The 7,686-nt window shown below is 49.5% G+C and overlaps 1 long non-coding RNA gene across 1 annotated transcript; it reads left to right on the top strand.

The window, feature by feature from the left end:
• Positions 1–5,329: 5,329 nt before the first annotated feature.
• LOC115326860 lies at positions 5,330–5,809 on the top strand. Its single transcript, XR_003919675.2, has 3 exons — positions 5,330–5,370; positions 5,445–5,563; positions 5,640–5,809. It is a non-coding gene; the product is annotated as an uncharacterized LOC115326860 (long non-coding RNA).
• Positions 5,810–7,686: the final 1,877 nt, after the last annotated feature.

The raw sequence follows: 7,686 nt of genomic DNA on the forward strand, positions 1-7,686 counted from the left end.
GTATACCTGCCAGTTAAAATGAGCGTCCTAGTACATCAATGACTCTACTTTCACAGGACTCCCTGAACATCGCAATGCCCTCCATGCAGCCTGCCATCTCATCCTCAAAGCCAGTGGTAAGTGTGGCTGCAACGAAGCGATAACCGGTTTATAAATACGCCACCTTTTCTCTACAGAAATGCCCCGGACAGTACAAAGTCCACTCATTCGTCCCGCAGTCTCGTCATAAAAGCCAGCAGTAAGTGTGGCCGCTGCACGATGCTAGCTAGCAGTTCTGTAACTACCCAACCTTTTCTCTACAGAAATGCCCCAGGCAGTACAAAGTCCACTCAATCGTCCCGCAGTCTCGTCATAAAAGCCAGCAGTAAGTGTGGCCGCTGCACGATGCTAGCAATTCTGTAACTACCCAACCTTTTCTCTACAGAAATGCCCCAGGCAGTACAAAGTCCACTCAATCGTCCCGCAGTCTCGTCATAAAAGCCAGCAGTAAGTGTGGCCGCTGCACGATGCTAGCAGTTCTGTAACTACGCAACCTTTTCTCTACAGAAATGCCCCAGGCAGTACAAAGTCCACTCATTCGTCCCGCAGTCTCGTCATAAAAGCCAGCAGTAAGTGTGGCCGCTGCACGATGCTAGCAGTTCTGTAACTACGCAACCTTTTCTCTACAGAAATGCCCCAGGCAGTACAAAGTCCACTCATTCGTCCCGCAGTCTCGTCATAAAAGCCAGCAGTAAGTGTGGCCGCTGCACGATGCTAGCAGTTCTGTAACTACGCAATCTTTTCTCTACAGAAATGCCCCAGGCAGTACAAAGTCCACTCATTCGTCCCGCAGTCTCGTCATAAAAGCCAGCAGTAAGTGTGGCCGCTGCCACAATGCTAGCAGTTCTGTAACTACGCAACCTTTTCTCTACAGAAATGCCCCAGGCAGTACAAAGTCCACTCATTCGTCCCGCAGTCTCGTCATAAAATCCAGCAGTAAGTGTGGCCGCTGCCACAATGCTAGCAGTTCTGTAACTACGCAACCTTTTCTCTACAGAAATGCCCCAGGCAGTAGAAAGTCCACTCAATCGTCCCGCAGTCTCGTCATGAAAGCCAGCAGTAAGTGTGGCCGCTGCACGATGCTAGCAGTTCTGTAACTACGCAACCTTTTCTCTACAGAAATGCCCCAGGCAGTACAAAGTCCACTCAATCGTCCCGCAGTCTCGTCATAAAAGCCAGCAGTAAGTGTGGCCGCTGCACGATGCTAACAGTTCTGTAACTACGCAACCTTTTCTCTACAGAAATGCCCCAGGCAGTACAAAGTCCACTCATTCGTCCCGCAGTCTCGTCATAAAAGCCAGCAGTAAGTGTGGCCGCTGCACGATGCTAGCAGTTCTGTAACTACGCAACCTTTTCTCTACAGAAATGCCCCGGGCAGTACAAAGTCCACTCATTCGTCCCGCAGTCTCGTCATAAAAGCCAGCAGTAAGTGTGGCCGCTGCCACAATGCTAGCAGTTCTGTAACTACGCAACCTTTTCTCTACAGAAATGCCCCAGGCAGTACAAAGTCCACTCATTCGTCCCGCAGTCTCGTCATAAAATCCAGCAGTAAGTGTGGCCGCTGCCACAATGCTAGCAGTTCTGTAACTACGCAACCTTTTCTCTACAGAAATGCCCCAGGCAGTAGAAAGTCCACTCAATCGTCCCGCAGTCTCGTCATGAAAGCCAGCAGTAAGTGTGGCCGCTGCACGATGCTAACAGTTCTGTAACTACGCAACCTTTTCTCTACAGAAATGCCCCAGGCAGTACAAAGTCCACTCAATCGTCCCGCAGTCTCGTCATAAAAGCCAGCAGTAAGTGTGGCCGCTGCACGATGCTAACAGTTCTGTAACTACGCAACCTTTTCTCTACAGAAATGCCCCAGGCAGTACAAAGTCCACTCATTCGTCCCGCAGTCTCGTCATAAAAGCCAGCAGTAAGTGTGGCCGCTGCACGATGCTAACAGTTCTGTAACTACGCAACCTTTTCTCTACAGAAATGCCCCAGGCAGTACAAAGTCCACTCAATCGTCCCGCAGTCTCGTCATAAAAGCCAGCAGTAAGTGTGGCCGCTGCACGATGCTAACAGTTCTGTAACTACGCAACCTTTTCTCTACAGAAATGCCCCAGGCAGTACAAAGTCCACTCATTCGTCCCGCAGTCTCGTCATAAAAGCCAGCAGTAAGTGTGGCCGCTGCACGATGCTAGCAGTTCTGTAACTACGCAACCTTTTCTCTACAGAAATGCCCCGGGCAGTACAAAGTCCACTCATTCGTCCCGCAGTCTCGTCATAAAAGCCAGCAGTAAGTGTGGCCGCTGCACAATGCTAGCAGTTCTGTAACTACGCAACCTTTTCTCTACAGAAATGCCCCAGGCAGTACAAAGTCCAATCATTCGTCCCGCAGTCTCGTCATAAAAGCCAGCAGTAAGTGTGGCCGCTGCACGATGCTAGCAGTTCTGTAACTACGCAACCTTTTCTCTACAGAAATGCCCCGGGCAGTACAAAGTCCACTCATTCGTCCCGCAGTCTCGTCATAAAAGCCAGCAGTAAGTGTGGCCGCTGCACAATGCTAGCAGTTCTGTAACTACGCAACCTTTTCTCTACAGAAATGCCCCAGGCAGTACAAAGTCCACTCATTCGTCCCGCAGTCTCGTCATAAAAGCCAGCAGTAAGTGTGGCCGCTGCACAATGCTAGCAGTTCTGTAACTACGCAACCTTTTCTCTACAAAAATGCCCCAGGCAGGACAAAGTCCACTCATTCGTCCCGCAGTCTCGTCATAAAAGCCAGCAGTAAGTGTGGCCGCTGCACGATGCTAGCAGTTGTGTAACTACGCAACCTTTTCTCTACAGAAATGCCCCAGGCAGTACAAAGTCCACTCAATCGTCCCGCAGTCTCGTCATGAAAGCCAGCAGTAAGTGTGGCCGCTGCACGATGCTAGCAGTCCTGTAACTACGCAACCTTTTCTCTACAGAAATGCCCCGGGCAGTACAAAGTCCACTCATTCGTCCCGCAGTCTCGTCATAAAAGCCAGCAGTAAGTGTGGCCGCTGCACGATGCTAGCAGTTGTGTAACTACGCAACCTTTTCTCTACAGAAATGCCCCAGGCAGTACAAAGTCCACTCAATCGTCCCGCAGTCTCGTCATAAAAGCCAGCAGTAAGTGTGGCCGCTGCACGATGCTAGCAGTCCTGTAACTACGCAACCTTTTCTCTACAGAAATGCCCCGGGCAGTACAAAGTCCACTCATTCGTCCCGCAGTCTCGTCATAAAAGCCAGCAGTAAGTGTGGCCGCTGCACGATGCTAGCAGTTCTGTAACTACGCAACCTTTTCTCTACAGAAATGCCCCGGGCAGTACAAAGTCCACTCAATCGTCCCGCAGTCTCGTCATAAAAGCCAGCAGTAAGTGTGGCCGCTGCACAATGCTAGCAGTTCTGTAACTACGCAACCTTTTCTCTACAGAAATGCCCCAGGCAGTACAAAGTCCACTCAATCGTCCCGCAGTCTCGTCATAAAAGCCAGCAGTAAGTGTGGCCGCTGCACGATGCTAGCAGTTCTGTAACTACGCAACCTTTTCTCTACAGAAATGCCCCGGGCAGTACAAAGTCCACTCATTCGTCCCGCAGTCTCGTCATAAAAGCCAGCAGTAAGTGTGGCCGCTGCACAATGCTAGCAGTTCTGTAACTACGCAACCTTTTCTCTACAGAAATGCCCCAGGCAGTACAAAGTCCACTCATTCGTCCCGCAGTCTCGTCATAAAAGCCAGCAGTAAGTGTGGCCGCTGCACGATACTAGCAGTTCTGTAACTACGCAACCTTTTCTCTACAGAAATGCCCCAGGCAGGACAAAGTCCACTCATTCGTCCCGCAGTCTCGTCATAAAAGCCAGCAGTAAGTGTGGCCGCTGCACGATGCTAGCAGTCCTGTAACTACGCAACCTTTTCTCTACAGAAATGCCCCAGGCAGTACAAAGTCCACTCAATCGTCCCGCAGTCTCGTCATGAAAGCCAGCAGTAAGTGTGGCCGCTGCACGATGCTAGCAGTCCTGTAACTACGCAACCTTTTCTCTACAGAAATGCCCCGGGCAGTACAAAGTCCACTCATTCGTCCCGCAGTCTCGTCATAAAAGCCAGCAGTAAGTGTGGCCGCTGCACGATGCTAGCAGTTCTGTAACTACGCAACCTTTTCTCTACAGAAATGCCCCGGGCAGTACAAAGTCCACTCATTCGTCCCGCAGTCTCGTCATAAAAGCCAGCAGTAAGTGTGGCCGCTGCACGATGCTAGCAGTTCTGTAACTACGCAACCTTTTCTCTACAGAAATGCCCCGGGCAGTACAAAGTCCACTCATTCGTCCCGCAGTCTCGTCATGAAAGCCAGCAGTAAGTGTGGCCGCTGCACGATGCTAGCAGTCCTGTAACTACGCAACCTTTTCTCTACAGAAATGCCCCGGGCAGTACAAAGTCCACTCATTCGTCCCGCAGTCTCGTCATAAAAGCCAGCAGTAAGTGTGGCCGCTGCACGATGCTAGCAGTCCTGTAACTACGCAACCTTTTCTCTACAGAAATGCCCCAGGCAGTACAAAGTCCACTCATTCGTCCCGCAGTCTCGTCATAAAAGCCAGCAGTAAGTGTGGCCGCTGCACGATGCTAGCAGTTCTGTAACTACGCAACCTTTTCTCTACAGAAATGCCCCGGGCAGTACAAAGTCCACTCATTCGTCCCGCAGTCTCGTCATAAAAGCCAGCAGTAAGTGTGGCCGCTGCACAATGCTAGCAGTTCTGTAACTACGCAACCTTTTCTCTACAGAAATGCCCCAGGCAGTACAAAGTCCACTCAATCGTCCCGCAGTCTCGTCATAAAAGCCAGCAGTAAGTGTGGCCACTGCACGATGCTAGCAGTTCTGTAACTACGCAACCTTTTCTCTACAGAAATGCCCCGGGCAGTACAAAGTCCACTCATTCGTCCCGCAGTCTCGTCATAAAAGCCAGCAGTAAGTGTGGCCGCTGCACAATGCTAGCAGTTCTGTAACTACGCAACCTTTTCTCTACAGAAATGCCCCAGGCAGTACAAAGTCCACTCATTCGTCCCGCAGTCTCGTCATAAAAGCCAGCAGTAAGTGTGGCCGCTGCACGATGCTAGCAGTTCTGTAACTACGCAACCTTTTCTCTACAGAAATGCCCCAGGCAGGACAAAGTCCACTCATTCGTCCCGCAGTCTCGTCATAAAAGCCAGCAGTAAGTGTAGCCGCTGCACGATGCTAGCAGTTGTGTAACTACGCAACCTTTTCTCTACAGAAATGCCCCAGGCAGTACAAAGTCCACTCAATCGTCCCGCAGTCTCGTCATGAAAGCCAGCAGTAAGTGTGGCCGCTGCACGATGCTAGCAGTCCTGTAACCACGCCACTTTTTCTCTGAAAAATGCCCCGGGCAGTAAGTTTGGCTGCAGCAAAGGGTGAACCAGCTTATAAAGAAGCAAGTTTGTTTTACAACACTTGCACCAGGTGAGCACTACCAGGAAAGAATGGCCAATCCTGAAACCAGAGACCTGCAGTAAGGATATGTGTTGCTTTGCAATCATTTTTAAGTAGAATTGAGACCTATTCCAACAGTTGTGTTTGGATTTCAGGACCACGAGAGATGCAAGCTTTGACGACTGATATCACCTGCCAGTGTGGATGTTAGAGGACAAGGAACACCAGCGAGCAAAGAAAAATATATCAGGAGGCCTCCATTTTTCAATATTTGTTAGCAAGGAGTGAGGCGTAACATTTATTTGAGAAAGTCTGGTCAGTATATTGTCTTCCGTGCAGCTACATTAGGGAAGTCAAGATAATCAGGACCCTATACTTACCAGTGGGCTACCATCTCACGCACTGTTCATAATGTGACCTCGACCGGAGTGTGACATTGACAACCAAGTAGAAGGACAGGGTCTGTCATTGCATGCAGGGAATTTTCAACATTGTCAAAGGAAAAATAGTAGGTTTACTGAAAGTGTAATGTATATTCAGTTGAAGCATACTAATGAACGTGTTCATGGCACGTTTCTTTTTTATAATTGAAGCATCTAATACCCTGGCGTTGATTTTCCATTTCATGTGCTGGCAAGCTGACAGGTTGAAGAGGAGTTACCACGATTACAGCACTGCTCGCCTGCGACTTTTTTAATAAATGGGGTTTTCAGCCAGGAGGTAGACTGGCAATGCTGAGTAAAGTTGTGCATAACTCGGATCACTCAGAGTTATTTTTAATGATATCCAAGCAGTACTGCCAGTCTACACCACGGTTTTCCCCCATCTGAATCATTCTCTTGTTTCACCTTTGTGCGATATCTCTCCTGTGTAGACCGGGAGGTGCACTGCACTCCAGATAGTTATAAATAAATGTTTGGAATAACTTTTATGTTTCACATGACTCATCAAGAGAAGGTGGAAGCAGATAGAATGTAACCTAAAAATTACCTGTAGGATCCGGTGCATCGGGCATAAAAAATGGATAGAGGGCATTTTCTGCCAATAAAGGAATGGTGAAATTATATTAAAAAAATTGCTTCATGATTGTGCCCTGCAAATAAGCAAGTAGGTCTCGATGTACACGGTTGTCCACTGTTGGGGTGCACACGGCACTGCGTGGCTGATGCTCGGTGGAGCGCCGCAGTTGGCTGCCTTGTGAATTGGGGCCGATTAGAGATAGCCATTGTCCAAGCCTTTGCTGCGTCGTCTGCTACATAAGCAACCGACGCGGCAATTACTTCGCTATGTGGCAAAGTAATTTTTTCTCGTGTGGGACACTTCCTGTGTGCCGGCTGGTTTACCTTTCTCAGAGGAACAAGTTGTGCAGAGCACTTGCAGATCAAAGTTTCTGAGTATCATGTGACACCAGGGATGTAAGAACAGTGCTTGCTTCGCCTCAGAACATGGTCGCTGTGCCGACACTGTAGCAGATGACGCGGGGGAGGCTTGGCCCCTGGCTCTCCCTGAGCCTGCGCACTAATTGGCCCTAACTCGCAAGGCGCTCACCTGCGGCGCTTCGCGGAGCGCTGGCCACGCAGAGTGGACGACCCTGTACACCACTCATGTTTGTATACCTCCCCAAAGAGAAACTCGCATGACAAAGACATGGTTAATGTGTCCAAAAAAGCAATCGCATTTTATTACCTTCACAACATACATGACGGATTCACATATCTTTAGTGCCTTTCAAAGATCACATGGCACTATTGACACTTTGTCAATCAACGAAGGAATCAATACTTCAACATTTCTAACATCGCCGACAATCTGTGCTATTCCATGAAGCAGAGCTGTAAAAATGCTAACGCTACAACAGTAATCACAACAAGAAAACTCGTAATATGCAGCAAAGCTAACCAAGGCTGCAGTAATGACCCAGGGCTCACCTCAACCATCACAATCTCCCTTTTCCCAGACACTGGCAACGCCACACAAAGGCAGGCATGGGTGGGTACTAACCCACGGATTCCTCTTTGTCTGGCCCCTATCCTCTGGCCTGTCCGGCATGGGTGACCCTGGCCGGCATAGCCCAAGAGGGTCATTGGGGCACACAAACCCCTCCACCACAGTAAGGTGGGAATCCGCTTGAGGAGGGGAGGGGGGGGGGTGCAGGCAAGTGAAAAAATATCTGCAATGTGGCTATAACTTGTCGTACATTGT

This window comes from Ixodes scapularis, unplaced genomic scaffold (assembly GCF_016920785.2).
Source record: "Ixodes scapularis isolate PalLabHiFi unplaced genomic scaffold, ASM1692078v2 PGA_scaffold0__279_contigs__length_252992795, whole genome shotgun sequence".
Classification (NCBI taxonomy): Eukaryota; Metazoa; Arthropoda; class Arachnida; order Ixodida; family Ixodidae; genus Ixodes; species Ixodes scapularis.